The sequence below is a fragment of the Rhipicephalus sanguineus genome, chromosome 8, assembly GCF_013339695.2.
Source record: "Rhipicephalus sanguineus isolate Rsan-2018 chromosome 8, BIME_Rsan_1.4, whole genome shotgun sequence".
NCBI classification, from domain to species: Eukaryota; Metazoa; Arthropoda; class Arachnida; order Ixodida; family Ixodidae; genus Rhipicephalus; species Rhipicephalus sanguineus.
In genome coordinates, this window is record NC_051183.1 from 8,033,985 (window position 1) to 8,049,498 (window position 15,514).

The window sequence follows — 15,514 nt, forward strand, 5'->3', positions numbered from 1 at the left end:
ATAATCGCTCGTTGTGACAGCCACGTTGCCCAGAACTAACAAGCAGCGATAAACAACAATCTCAACAATCTGTTTAGCTATAGCAGAGGAATTTCACATAGAGCATGCGTGCAAGAGAAAAAAAAAAACATGAAAGAAAAAGCAATAACAACAACATAGTAAAATAACAACTGACGGACGCTTCGCGTGTAAAAGCATAAAACGATGAAAGGTCACATGACAACAAAAAAAAAAAAGGAAGTGCAAGTGAGAACCACGCCTAAATAAAACCTTTGAGATAATCAATCTCAGCGTCAGACAAAACGATTGAAGGCCTGCTAACGCAGTTGTCACCTGCCTTATGTATGAAAAGGCTTCCATGATTTCGCGCTCGGTTTTATCTTTCGCTTTCTTGAGGAACTGTGTACGATGAAAATCAGGGGTACAACCACAGCGTTTGCAGTGCTCACCCAGGAATCCTCCAGTTTGATTGCGCACGTTCAAATTATGCTCCCTAGCTCTCTCGTTAAAACATCGGCCGGTCTGACCAATGTAGCGGCGACCACAACTCAGGGGAATGCTGTAGACGACATTAAAACGCACATTGTAAACTTGTTCCGGTGTTGCGTGACGCAAACACGTCGCTTCTTACTGTTAGTCAGGGCACACAACTTTGAGAGTTTGCATGGAGCGGAAAAAACAACCTGGACGTTGTGTTTGCTTGCTATTCGTTTAATATTGTGCGACACTTGTGTATATATGATGGATGACCTTAACCGGCATGTCCGCTTTGTTAGGCTTGTCGTTTGCTTTCGGACGTTTAATATTTTGCAGGAGGGACTCACAAACGGCAGTGATAAGTTCTGGGGGGTAACCCGCACGCTTTAGTCTCAGAACTTGGGCACAGAAACTTTCGGAAAGAGCATGACTGCAAGTCTTATTGAGGGCGAGTTCAAGCAGTTCTTTGCGATACCGCGCTTGACAAGCTTCGAGTGAGCGCTACTGTGCGGTAGTAAGGCTTTTTTCGATCTTGGGTTGTATAACCAACAGATATGATTAACAGAAAACCGCAACCTGACATCCAAAAACTGAAGCTCATTGTTTGCAGGCCTTTCGAAAGTAAACTAATAAGACTTGCAGTCATGCTCTTTCCGAAAGTTTCTGTGCCCAAGTTCTGAGACTAAAGCGTGCGGGTTACCCCCCAGAACTTATCACTGCCGTTTGTGAGTCCCTCCTGCAAAATATTAAACGTCCGAAAGCAAACGACAAGCCTAACAAAGCGGACATGCCGGTTAAGGTCATCCCATATATACACCAAGTGTCGCACATATAAACGAATAGCAAGCAAACACAACGTCCAGTTGTTTTTTTCCGCTCCATGCAAACTCTCAAAGTTGTGTGCCCTGACTAACAGTAAGAAGACGTGTTTGCGTCACGCAACACCGGAACAAGTTTACAATGTGCGTTTTTAATGTCGTCTACAGCATCCCCTGAGTTGTGGTCGCCGCTACATTGGTCAGACCGGCCGATGGTTTTAACGAGAGAGCTAGGGAGCATAATTTGAACGTGCGCAATCAAACTGGAGGATTCCTGGGTGAGCACTGCAAACGCTGTGGTTGTACCCCTGATTTTCATCGTACACAGTTCCTCAAGAAAGCGAAAGATAAAACCGAGCGCGAAATCATGGAAGCCTTTTTCATACATAAGGCAGGTGACAACTGCGTTAGCAGGCCTTCAATCGTTTTGTCTGACGCTGAGATTGATTATCTCAAAGGTTTTATTTAGGCGTGGTTCTCACTTGCACTTCCCCCCTTTTTTTTTTTTTGTTGTCATGTTACCTTTCATCGTTTTATGCTTTTACACGCGAAGCGTCCGTCAGTTGTTATTTTACTATGTTGTTGTTATTGTTTTTTCTTTCTTGTTTTTCTTTTTTTTTTCTCTTGCACGCATGCTCTATGTGAAATTCCTCTGCTATAGCTAAACAGATTGTTAAGATTGTTGTTTATCGCTGCTTGTTAGTTCTGGGCAACGTGGCTGTCACAACGAGCGATTATGGCACATATAAATGCACTGGCAAAGGCAATAAAGTTCAGTTGTAAGTCAGCGCCCGTGGCGTCTACTATGTGTCTTTGTCCGTGTGTTCTTTAGCGCTGCCCCAAACAAGTTTGTTATATAGTTGGCGATTTTAGTGTAGCACACAAACGCTTACATATGCAGTTCTATGACGAACGCTGCTTACACTTTTGTTTCAATAAAAGTGACATTTGTGCATGCTGTAACGTGAGGGCCGGCGTTACGTCGGAGAATGAGCCAGGGGCGTCCGCAGAACTTTCTCCAGGGGGGTGCATCAGCAGAGGGTGGGGGAGGGAGAGGGGGGGCATACAGCATAGGTAGCTTTTGTTTCATTGCCGTGACATGACCGGCAAGATTAGTCCATAGCAGTATGTAACGTGCAAAGTTGGCTGGTAATCCTGAATGATGTTTCACGCGGATATGCGGGACTGGAGTGTGCTAATCAAGCTGTGTAGCTTACTGCTACTGCATAGAAAATTATTATCCAAAATTCCAAGGGGGGGCAGCTGCCCCCCCTTGCACCCCCCTCCGGACGCCCATGGAATGAGCTATCCTTCGCATGGCAGCGTATGAGTATACGTGCCTGGTAAGCCCACCCCAAGCACAGTACTGCTCAAATCGCACAAAGACGTCGATGCATCTCGCAAGACATGGCTCAAAGAGAGAGTGAGAGACGCAGCCACTCGCTGACATGCTTCGCGTGAAATAAATTCTCACAACGCATGGGATCGATCTGCCGGAATTCCTTTTTTAAGTGCGGTCCTTCCAGAGCACCAGTCACGTTCAGACCCGAAGGGGCCACAAAGAGAGCTTCGCTTAAAAAAAAAAAAAAAAAAAAAAAAACTAACATGCAACGAAATTGCTTGGCGTTGCAATGCAAGCTCGACATGAAGTTTCGCATATCTCTTTAAAAGGTTAAAGAAGAATTTCACCAAGTCAAGTGAAAACATGCCAAGGTGGTGCAGCAAGCGTATATAACCGAAATCCTCCAGGCGGATCGAAGGGGACAGCCTATCCTATTCTATACGTGCATTCAATAAACGCGGGAGCCGTCACATGGCGAGCGCATTTGCGTGTCTGCATGCAAATGCACCGACTCTTGCCAGAGCGGGGAAAAGCCGATTCCTTTAAGAGCGTGCACTCGGCGACGCCACATAAGGTTAGAGGCGCAAGGCCAAATCGCACATAGCCTGTGCAGGGCATAGCTCTGAAAATATGCTGCAAGATTTCGCGTGTGAAGGGGAGGGGGGGTGCATATAAAAGCTCATTTTGCACAAATGTGCTAAGCTCGCTGCTTCTTTCGTCGTTTGCATCTCTTTGTTGCCACTCTGCTCGTTTCTACTTTGCATGCGAATGAACGAGTAGCTGAACGCGTGCTAATCCGAAAGCTCCTTCTGAACGAAGCGCATGGCGCGACTAAATGCGTGCAATGGTGATGAAGCCTCGACACACTTTCAACCAAAATATTTACGACGCACCGCTTTCGATGGTGGCTAAAGCACATCGATAGTCACCACAGCAGAAACTTGGTCGTATTGGTATACAAAATGACTATCGCAGAGCGAACACGGACAGAAGGACGACTCGTGGGGACCGTCTGGTAAATCATCAACGCCTGCCCCGGACTGTGGTGAAATGAGCCGCCGCCGCATCGTCTTCCCAGTGCGTCAACATTTCTGACGGCCGCACACGGCAAGGAAGCGGACGGTCCGCGCGCCAGTCTCGCTCGAAGCACGGTTGAGAGCGCCGCAGTAGGGTAGCACATGAGCGCGCAGTCATGTGGTTTCATTTCATATTTCGCGGGTTTTTTTTAAACACCGGAAGAAATCCCCACGCGGCATGTACCACGTTGCCGCGAGAAAATTGGAGCGCCGTTTGGAACGTCTCTTAGAATGTAGGGAAGCACAGTTGGCCCTAAAATGAATATTAAAAATTCTGCCTTATTGACCTTAGTCATTGACCTGATCAAGCGCAATAATAATAATAATAATAATAATAATAATAATAATAATAATAATAATAATAATAATAATAATAATAATAATAATAATAATAATAAACCCTAACAAGCGCCACATGAAGGCAAACCATGTGTCTTTGGTTTTATTCAGTTGCGGTTAACCACTTTATTTTAAATATTTCGTTCTAGCTTCACGTGAAACACTTCGCATATGAAACTAAAGTTCAGCCTATGAATATACAGGCCAAGCTAGTATCGCTTGCGCTGCACAGAGTTGCGCATTTCGCTCAGCGTCCTAACTCTTCTCCCTTTGCGAAGAAACCAAGACCAAGATTGTTGAGTCATTACGCAGATGCATGGAGAGCGGGTTTATATGGAATAATTCTGCTTAGCTGCGCGCAAGGTGTGGAACCCACGAGGGCCTTTTGAATCGCGCCTCGAACGCAATCAACGCCGAGGTTATATAGAAATCGAACATTTAGCTTCGTGTTCAGGATCTATATGTCACTATAACCCGCAGTGTTCAGCTAGGTCAAGATTGTTAACGCGAAATTTATTTCATTCTGTTATGGGGGCACGATATGATTATGAGAGACGCCGTAGTGGAGGGCTCCGGAAATAATGACCATCTGGTGTTCTTTATCATACACATAAATCTAAGTACACGGGGCCTTTTCTCCTCCATGGAAATGCGGTCGCCGCGGCCGGGATTCGACCTCGTGACCTTCGAGTCAGCACTCGAGCGCCATAACCACAAGACCACCGTGGCGGGACAGAAGCCGAACATTTAACGTCGTGCTCGTGATCTGTATGCCTATAATGTTCAGGTGAATATTTTTAATGCGAAATTTATTTCGTTGGGTTATGGGACAATCTGTGCGCCCCGCCACGGTGGTATAGTGGTTATGGCGCTCGACTGCTGACCCGAAGGTCGAGGGATCGAATCCCGGTCGCGGCGGCTGCATTTTCGATGGGGGCGAAAATTTTTGAGGCCCGTGTACTTAGATTTAGGTGCACGTTAAAGAACCCCTGGTGTTCGAAATTTCCGGAGCCCTCCACTACGGCGTCTCTCATAATCATATTGTAGCGAAGCTTATTGGAACTCTGAAGTGGGTCGTCCTCTCCGGCCCCTTCTAGTGGGTTGCCCTCTTCGGACAGCGCGCAGCTCGCGCAGGGTCGGCCCCGCCTTGACTGTCGCTGTCGTTCATCTTCGCCGAGTGTCCGCCAATAAACATCTTTATAATTTGGTTTTGGGACGTTAAAGCCCAGATATTATTATTATTATTATTATTATTATTATTATTATTATTATTATTATTATTATTATTATTATTATTATTATTATTATTATTATTATTGGAGAATCTGCTCTGGGCTTTCATAACAATTCGTTACACCGCAGGATTTCTTCCAGTGGTTTTCACTCGAGCAATCTTGATCGGGGTGTAGACCTTTCACAGTACTGTGCGGATTTAACGATACATACCACGTGTGATGATAAGCATCAGACGGCGAAATTAAAGATAAAATGCGTAAAAAAGAAAGTAAAAAGAAAAGAAAGAAACACGCGAATCAGAGCTCGTCAAGTCGCGGTAGCAGAAATAAAAAAAAAGGAGGGTTTTGCTGCGACGTCGACTGGCTTCCCGCCGAGGCGGCAAAACGGTTTTTCCACTCAGCTCGCATTAGTTGTGCGCAGAAGCGGACGCGGGAAGACGACGCCCCCCGCGAATATCTCCATGCACGTAGCAGGCGGCGGCAACCGCTGTGCTCGGCAGGGAAGGAAGAAGCAAGGATTGTCGAAAAAGGGGGAGGCCTCGATTAGATTGAGGGGGGTGTTGAGTGGCGCCCGCCCTTCGCCCCGGGATGGCGCCTTTGTGTGCTCCACCGGTGGAGCAAGGATGCTCGCGATGGCTTCGGCTTGGCTGCGGGCTCGTCGAGCGCCTTTTGCCCTCTTATCGGAGTCCACAATCTCCGGCACCGACGTTTTCACGCTCACTTGGGCAGGGAACGCGGTACGTCGCTTCCGGCAGCGGTTTTCTAAAATTTCTTTTTTTTTTTCCCCTCTGCTTTCCGAGTGCGAAGTTACCGCGCTGAAAGTTTATATCCTGTACGCGGTGCCCAAGGTGGTCCTATAAAACATCGTTCGGTATAGCTTGGAAACAGTGTTTCGTAGTAGCGGTCCTTAGTTTGTTGTTTATGAATTGCCAGTGATTATGAGGATATAAGTCCAACGGAATGTTTGCAAGCGCCCTCACTAAAAGTGATAAATTCTTGAAGTCTGTGGAGACGAGGTGAGCTTGGGCCTGTCACGTGATTCTGCTGTACAGGTGGTTCGAAAGTGCCAGCTGGGAGGCTCAAAGTAGAGCACTGCACGGGCCGTGATTCTCGGCCCGGGCCCGGCCCGTGCCCGGAGCTCGTTAAAGTTTACCCGCCCGAACCCGGCCCGGGGACTCAAAGCCAGACCCGGGCCCGGCCCGAACCCGAGAAAAGATTTCAGCTACCCGGCCCGGCCCGGCCCGACCGCAGATCGGGCCCGACAGGGGCCCGAGCCAATAATCTAGGTGGTGTAACTCGAACATAGAATCGACAGCGAGGCGGTTTAAGTATGAAATATCTACGCTTTGTTGGTGCATGCATCGCTAACAATTATACTTTAACCTACGGTAATTTCTTGTAAAAAGGGGCTCACGGTGGAAACAGTTGAGCGGACTTACTGGGTACGATGAACGTTCGTTCGGCAGAGGTATAATGTACCTATTTTTTTCTGCACACACAATGGGGATCACCAAGAGCGTTTTGTAGCAGATATTGTAGCAAGGAAAGGGATTTGCAGCATTCTTTCAGTTTCGATAGGGAGCGCTATAAAAACAGAGGAGACAGGGAACAGTACGCAGTATTCTCTTTGTTGTTATTGTGCTCTCTATTGAAATTTAAAGCATGCTCTAACGACAAAGCCAATCGTGCACCCTTCTGGATATGTAGCACCTGTCTTCCACATAGTAGCACCTTGCCAGAGCAAGACAAGTCGAGGAAAAAAAGCCAAATTTATTACCTTTGTTTTAAGTACACTAACCTAGATAAAAATTATAACGATCCGTGTGCGCCACGTGTACTTCATATACGTATAAGTAGCCCAAAGGAAGAAAAAACAATTTGTCATAGCATCGTTATGATATATCGCATCACTGCGAGTATATACAGTCTATAAGGTTTTATGGCATAGTTTGTAGTTCATTTCTTGACATGTTCTTGTGAAGCATTCCGCCTTTTAGCATGTCATGCGCTGTTGCACCACATATCCTGGCGCGCTAAAATTTGTTGCACTGCTTTCGCTAGCCGCAGGTGCGCACATCTGCCTTACGAATTCTGAACGTGTCGGCAGTCGTTGTTCTTAGCTTCCACCACTGCAGCTAGTTTATAATGTCATTGTGGACCTCTGCAGAGTGAACACAGCTGTCCAGCTCATCCCTTCATTTTTCTCGTTCCCGAACGTCGTGCCATTCTTCAATAGCATCTATTAAACTCCTCTTTGAGGGCTTCTACTTGCAGTTTTCAGCAGTTCATGTTATGCATGGTTTGCACCGTGCTCTTTTTTTTCTATATTACAATGGTGTATGCCTTCCTAACGATGCTGTACCGATAGAAGGTGGCCATTGGAACACGCAGGTAGGACTGGCAGGAGGTGGACGAAGTGATTTCGTTCCAGTTTGATAGGGTGTGAATAAGCTTCTCGACGATTACTCATTGAATTCATATGGTTCGAGCTAAGGGGACATCACCCGGCACGGAATTCGTAATTGTTTTTTTTTTTTTCAAGCCAGATACTTCGTCACGTCACCTATGCTTTTCCTGCATATTCCAAAGCTGTTGCGGCAGCATCATGTAGCTCTCGCACTATATATTGCAGAGGTCTCAAACACGCGCACCTCTCGCTAGCGGCCCGCGGCCCCCACATGACTGTCTTCGTCTATTTGTTTTAATTTTCTTTATACGTACCTTCTTGAGCTACACAGGCATGACAGGTCTAAAACATATTTTTTCGTGAGGCACCCCCTGCGGTCACCATGCGTTGATACATAACCGTGAAACAACTCTTTGGTTTTAGTCATTTTGAAGATAGCTTTCGATATGTTGTAGGAACCCTGCCGCCAAATCCCCTTCAGAAATGACCCATACATGAGCTGTGGGAAAAGTCCTTCCTCAAATGACAACCTTAGCTGACGTTTTCAACAACCTATGCCCCCGCGCGCCCACCTTCGGCACGTTGTGCTGGCTGTCGTGGGAGTAAATTTTCATCAATGCGGCCCGTTCGCTGAGGTGACTTTGAGACCCCTGATATAGCGGAGCAAGACGAAAGCTAAGACATTACCAATGTGGGCACACAGAGCAGTCTGTGCATGTCCATATCGCGTCACATGACCACTGGGAGCTGTGGCGGAGCGATGAAAAAAGAGTGTGTCTTTATAGGGATTCGATGTAACGAGATTACGCGCTGTACTTTCGCTTTAGTGGAGGGCTGGAATTTTCAAGAACGTTTCCCCGCTTTGGAACTCTGTGATCGCTCTTGTGATGATAAGTTAAAGGCATCAATTTATTATATTACATTTATTACTGCGATTAAAGAATAACATTTGGGATATAAAATCCCAACGAATGCAAATGAAGCACAGACTAGCGAGATGTTATAAGCGCCTGATCTATATAATTTTAGCTCGCCCGCTTCAGCTAATTCAAGTAGCCCCATGTGCAAGAAGTAAACGAAGTTCAGTACCTGTACTTCATAAACTTCCCCAAATACCCTGCACCACATATATGAAACGCTTTTTCGGGACATAATTTGGAACATGTATGTAGGCACTACGTATGTGGAAGAAACTTGAAAGGACACTAAAGAGAAAAACGCTTTTTCTATTATAAGTAAATTACTTACGAGAACGGATAACTGGGCTAGTTTGTGGGAACTCATGTTAAGGCAGGTAGCGCAAAGAGACCAGGGTTGCCACTGTCTTTCGAGTAAATGTCGCCAAACGACGAGCAAAAAGTCGCCAAAAGTCGCCATTCTTTAAGAAATGTCGCCAAAAAAGCCGCCATTCTATATATGTTCGACACACCTAGTAATCAAAATTTCCACTCGCGTATAGCACCGTAGAATACAGTACCATCCAAGACCCTTAAATTATATTGGCGTTTCTCGCCAATTATATTGGCGTAAATTATGTTGGCGCCCGCTTCACCATCGGAGTGCATGGTGCTGCTTCTCCGACTAGCCGCAAGATGTGCGTGGTGGCGCAAGGGTGAATGAATAGAACGCTCATGATATCCTTCCATCCCTGTCCGCTCGTTTCAAAGGTAAAAGTGTGGTAAACCTTGGGCGAAAACCGTGAAAGCGTTGTTTGTAGACGGCTTTACGTACCCTTATATGAATTAAAAGGATTAAAAGGTTTATTGAAGGTAACACGACAGAATTCTTGCAGGAGCCGATCATTAGTGAGTCTTACACCTTTTCAGCGTGAACTAATAATACCGGACGCCACCGACCCTTTCTTATAGTCACTTATATCTACACGCGTCAATCCGATGGGTTATTAATGAACAGGTACACAGTGTAAAATGTTATGTAGCAATTGTTTTCATTGCACACGCTCACCGAGAACAGTGGAAAATGCCTCAATAAATATTTTTTTATTGCAGAAAGAGCCGCGTATCCGCCTCTCTTCGCTATTGTAAAACAGTCTTTACGAGCTGAATTGGGGGTACTGCAACAGTGAATAAGTCGCCGAGCTATTCAGAACAGTTAGAGCTTTGGCGGAACAAATGGTCGGAACACGCGGCCAATCGGTCGTCTAGCCCCTTCAGAAGCGAAACTTTAGAGAAGCTGAAAGTACCGAAAGCCATAAGCTTATAGTCAAACACCGCAGAGCTCGCTGTACGCAAGGCAGTCCTCTGACTTACGTTTTGATAGAATATCGCTGGGGACGTTCCAGTACCTCCTGCAACTAGATGAATTGAGGAGATACACACGAGTTACAGGACGGACATACCGAATGACGCGTAATGGGCACATTCTACTCGTGGGTCTAAAACGAAGAAAAATACAGAGAATGTTGCCACTCATTCGTTGCGAAGACACTGACCTTAGGATGCATAACTCAGTGGAGACCTAAGCCGAAAATCGCCAAAAATTCGCCATGTCGCCATTCATAATTTTACGTCGCCACGGGCCCCTGAAATTCGCCAATTTGGCGAAAAGTAGCCACCATTGGCAACCCTGAAAGAGACACGGACACAAGCGAAGAATAAGTGCACAGGACAAGCGCCAACTTCAGTTTGTGGGAACTCATGTTAAGGCAGGTAGCGCAAAGACACACGGACACAAGCGAAGAATGAGTGCACAGGACAAGCGCCAGTTTGAAGTTGGCGCTTGTCCTGTGCACTTATTCTTCGCTTGTGTCCGTGTCTCTTTGCGCTACCTGCCTTAACATGAGTAAATTACTCTTTTACAATTCCAAAATAACCACGCTCGCCGCGACAAGACTCTTCGTAAGCGTGAAAACGCACAAAAGGAAAATGCGAGTAGCGAAGCCACGTGGCATTTCGCGCTGCAAACACCGTGACGTCAGAGATTCTGACGGCGTCTACTGGGGCCTACGTAGTTCCTAATCGGTAAAAAATGCAGTACATTGACATCTGAGGAAGTCACAGACTTAACAAGCCAAGTTTCAGGAAATATCATTGAGCTAATGTCCCCAAATTACGACAAAAATTAAGTTTGAAATCAATGACGTCGGGGCAACATAAAAAAATAGAACTTTGACCTTGATTTTCTCCTGAATAAACTTATAATGATGAAATTAACGACATTCGAGTTCTCAGAGTATACTTTATCAGTCTAAACCGATTCATTGTTTCAATTTAGTGTCCCTTTAAGAACTGAGCAAAGTCCAAGCCCGGCCCGAACCGAGCCCGCCACCTCAAACCCGGGCCCGGCCCTAAGCCCGGAGCTTCAGACCCGAGCCCGGCCCGGGCCCGCCGTGAAAACTACTTTACCCGGCCCGGCCCGGCCCACGGGCCGGGCCGGGCTCGGGTTTTCGGGTAGGCCCGAGCCCGTGCAGTGCTCTAGCTCAAAGCATCAATATCAAAGCATGCTAACACAATGGGCCACTCATTTGACAACACCAGAGCCACGATTCCGGAGTCTGGCTTCCGAAAGCATCATGACAAGGAAGTTCGCGAATCATTTTTCATCTTTAAGTTAAACAATATCGCAGGCGGTTTGAATGCGAGGAAACTTAGTGTCCTGCATCAGTGACCGCTGTCGACCTTATTGCTTGTACCACCTGTAATCCTTGCGCACGTGTCGGGACTTGTGAACTGATTGCTTGTAAGTAGGATGTGATACGGGGCCCCAATATATATTTCATGTCTGATTGTTGCACTTGCCTTTATGATGTTCGCGCTCACGTGATCATTGTAATCGAAACGTATGCGCTTATGTGCTGTAGCACGACTGTCACTTCTGTTATGGTATTCTGACGAAGGCCGGTCCCACGGCCGAACCGTCAAGAAACCATTCTGTTTTTCGACGTGTGTCTTCTTTTTTATTCATATTATTTACCGGGGTCCAAGAAGTTACTTCCTGCAATTATATATATATATATATATATATATATATATATATATATATATATATATATATATATATATATATATATATATACACACACACACACATCTCATATATATATATATATATATATATATATATATATATATAATGAGATGTGTGTGTGTGTGTGTGTGTGTATACAGGTCCAGGTAGCACACATTTGCGAACTATGACAAATGAAAAAGCGTGTTCCATTGCATCACGGTCTGCATGTGCGACATGTTTCAGCAGTACGTGATTGCGGAATTTATTCAGCATACATAATAAAGCTGTCGAAACGTAAATGCAGGTCATGGTTCCCGTTCATGTTCGAACGAACATGAGCGAGAACCGTATTTCTATTTGTTAACCTAATTTCAGTACAATGACTATGCTTTTAAATGCGAAGCATTTCTTAGCGAACCTTTGGCCCTTTGAGCGTTTCTATCTACGTATCTATCTATCTATCTATCTAGCCGCCTACGTCTGGGTGCTCTCATGATCGCCTCCTTAATCTAGTGTAGACCAAAATTTGCGTGGGAGGGTAAGAGGATTTGACGAATATGATTGTCGGGTCATGACATGAATAATGTAAAAATCCTGTCGCGTACGTCGTCAAACCCTTTCCACTAGACACGTGTGGCACATACCCGTTTGCCACGGGCCACGGTGTACGGGTATGCGCCACAGGTGATTGACAGTTCATATCTACCCAGGAACGGCGAGAACAGACATTGGTAACTTAAATGCGAGAGCGTTAAGAGAAACCAACATCGGCAGCGTTGACTTGACGAATGGACAGAATGAAAATTAAGATCCCAGCAGGAATCGAACTCAAGCCTTGTGATGAGTAAAGGAGGGGCACGAGGCGCGTGCCGAACGTGGAAGCGCGGCAGCGGTGCGCGAGAAGAAAAGTCACCCGATGGCACGCGCACCAGCCACGTCGACGCAGAGGATTGGCCAGATGGGGGCTCGTGGCAGGCGACCCGAGCCGTGATGGTGAACGACGAAAGATGATCGTGGCACTGTGCTGTGGGGCACCGGACGGAGAAGATCGAGGAAGGAGCAAGCGTCGCACTCGCGGCGAAAGCGGCTGGTACTCGGTTCTGGAGGCGGCGGAACGCAAGGCCCGGGGAGTGGCCGTCGACCTTGGAAAGCTCCAAGCGAGGCTGCCCGGACCGTCGCCCCTCACTACAGCAGTTCCGGGATCGTCAGCAGCCCTTCTCTTCTCGGCAGGACGGCTGCAGACCACAGTGCAGTCAACGAGACGACCGTCACCTGTGGAGTCCCGAAGCAAGGGACCAAGGCCCAGTTAGGCCTAACCTCGACGGATCGAGGACGGAGTAGACTACGGAGGACACACGCGACGAGAACAAGCGGTAGGCTGGACGAAGGCGACCGACGATGAACTTCGAGGACTACTGAGGACGTCGGCGACGGCCTCGACGAGGGACTGACGCGACGGGAGCTTCGAGTCGTCGCGACGTACTGTAAGAACGTTCCATTCCCGCACGGCCCATAGTGGCCAGACTGAGTGGAGACATAGCTAAGCCTAGCTAAAGCGCTTTGTTTAGCTAGTTTCGGTTCGGGTTAGATTTTTGGAAATGTAAATAGGTTTTGTTTGTATTATTTAGTGTCTGTAACGCGTTTTCCTGTGATCTCTTTGCTCATTATAAACTCTGTTGTTTTTGCCCATCCTACCCCGGTCTCCTGAGCCCGTCTCTCACTCTCTCCCGATCCGTTTTTGCCAGCACCCCCGAGATAACACGTGACAAATAATTGGCGAGCCTGCCAGGATTCAATCCTGCCCAGTCACTGATTCTCGAGTGGCGCGAAGATGGATTGGGAGAAGTTGGCGGCCGTGGCCAAGGACTTAGGCATGAGCAAGGAGGAGACGCTAAAGTTCTTTGAGAACGCGGAGCGAGTTGAGCAGGAGAGAGCGCGCGAAGAACAGAAGAGAGCACGCGAGGACCATGAACGAGCGCGCGAGCAGCATGAACGAACGCTCGCAGAGCAAAAAATAGAAAAAGAAATTTTGGAACTTAAGGTGCGTTTGGCACTAGCGAGTGAAGCATCGCGAGACGATGCAAGTGTAGGTAGTGGCCCATCGACAGCGTCGGCCAATTCGCCATCTCCCGGACGAAAGCCTGTCTGCCCTCGTAAACTAATGGCACCCTTTGATGAGCGAAGGGACGACTTGGATGCTTATTTGCATCGCTTTGAGAGGATCGCGATAGGGCAGGGCTGGGAGAGGGGTGAGTGGGCCAATGCTCTGAGCCTTTGTCTCGCGGGAGAAGCACTGAGTGTGTATGGCCGCATGCCAGCAACAGAGTCATTAGACTATGACTTGGTGAAGAAAACTTTATTGGAAAGATTCCGGCTGACCGCCGAAGGGTTCCGTGTAGGGGTGTGCGAATATTCGAAACTTTCGAATAACGAATCGAATAGCATACTATTCGATACGGTACTCGAATCGAATAGTACATACACGAAATACCGAATATTTTTCGAATAGTTTTCGAATAATTAGCGCCGACGGGAGAATCCCAAAACAATGAAATTTTGGAACAGTTACAGGCCATTTTTCTTCTTTTAATCACTAAATTACGAGTATGCATGCAGCCCAAGCTTGTACGAAACTACCGACGCTATATTGAATACCAGATGAAGGCGTTTTTTTTTTAATGAAAGCTCCACACTCACTCAGTTTTTACTATGCTGCAGCTGCATCGTATTAATCAGTTCCTGACTTCATGTTGTAATAACGGAAGATGCACCTGCATTCAGCTTCATGAATAGCAATATATGCAAGGGTTGTGTTTGCGTAAATTGTTCTTGCAGATACAGCTTTCAACACCGATGTCTACATGCCTTCAGTGCCGAGGACCATGTTGCGATGGCAGGTTTATGTTTCATTACCGCCTTAGCTGTATGCATGGTGTTCGGTTCAAAATTGTTTAGATATTATGTCTCAGTTTTATTTAAAAGCAGGCGACCAAGTATCTGCAGTCACTGCTATATTTCAACCTGCAGTTACAAAATATTTCGAAGGCTGGGTCGCTACTGCGTACGAGCTTACCTCAGTTTTCATAACTGTGGTATTTTGAGTCTGTTAAAAGTAAGCGTAATGCTCTTTGGTGAAAGTTTGTGAATATTTCTTTTAAAAAAAATGTTGTGTAGTTCTAGTACCGTTTTGAGAATGGTTGTCTTACTATTCGAAAACTATTCGAAGAGTATTCGATTAGTATTCGTATTCGATTCGGTGTCATCACTATTCGATTCGTATTCGATTCGGTTCCGAAATTCACTATTCGCACAGCCCTAGTTCCGTGAAAAATTCCGGTCGTGCAAGCCTGAGAATTCCGAGACTGGCACGCAGTTTGTCTGTCGACTGTCGAACTACTTTGATCGATGGATGGAATTGTCAGAGACAGCAAAAACTTACGAAGGCGTCCGCGACAAGGTAGTTGGAGAGCAATTCCTCAACCGGTGCAGTGGCAAGTTGGCCGTATTCTTGAAAGAAAGAAAAGTGGGCACGGTAGAGGAAATGGCAAGGCAGGCCGACCAGTTCATGGAGGCGCAAGGTATCAGAAATCTTGGAAAGGGGGTCGGTGAAAGTACTACGGCAGCAGAGGAAGAGGCTAGAGAACAGGTCCCAATGAGTAAATTCAGGGCACAACAGCGATGTTTTTTGTGCAATCGGCCGGGACATATTGCCATCAATTGTCGTACAGAGATTAGCCACACACTCTAAAAACTGGTAAGCGTATCGCAAGAGTAAGAAAGCCGAGTTACTCTTCAGAGCGTTCTCTTACTCTCGCAAAGCATCGCATAGAGTGAAATGCACGATCACTCTG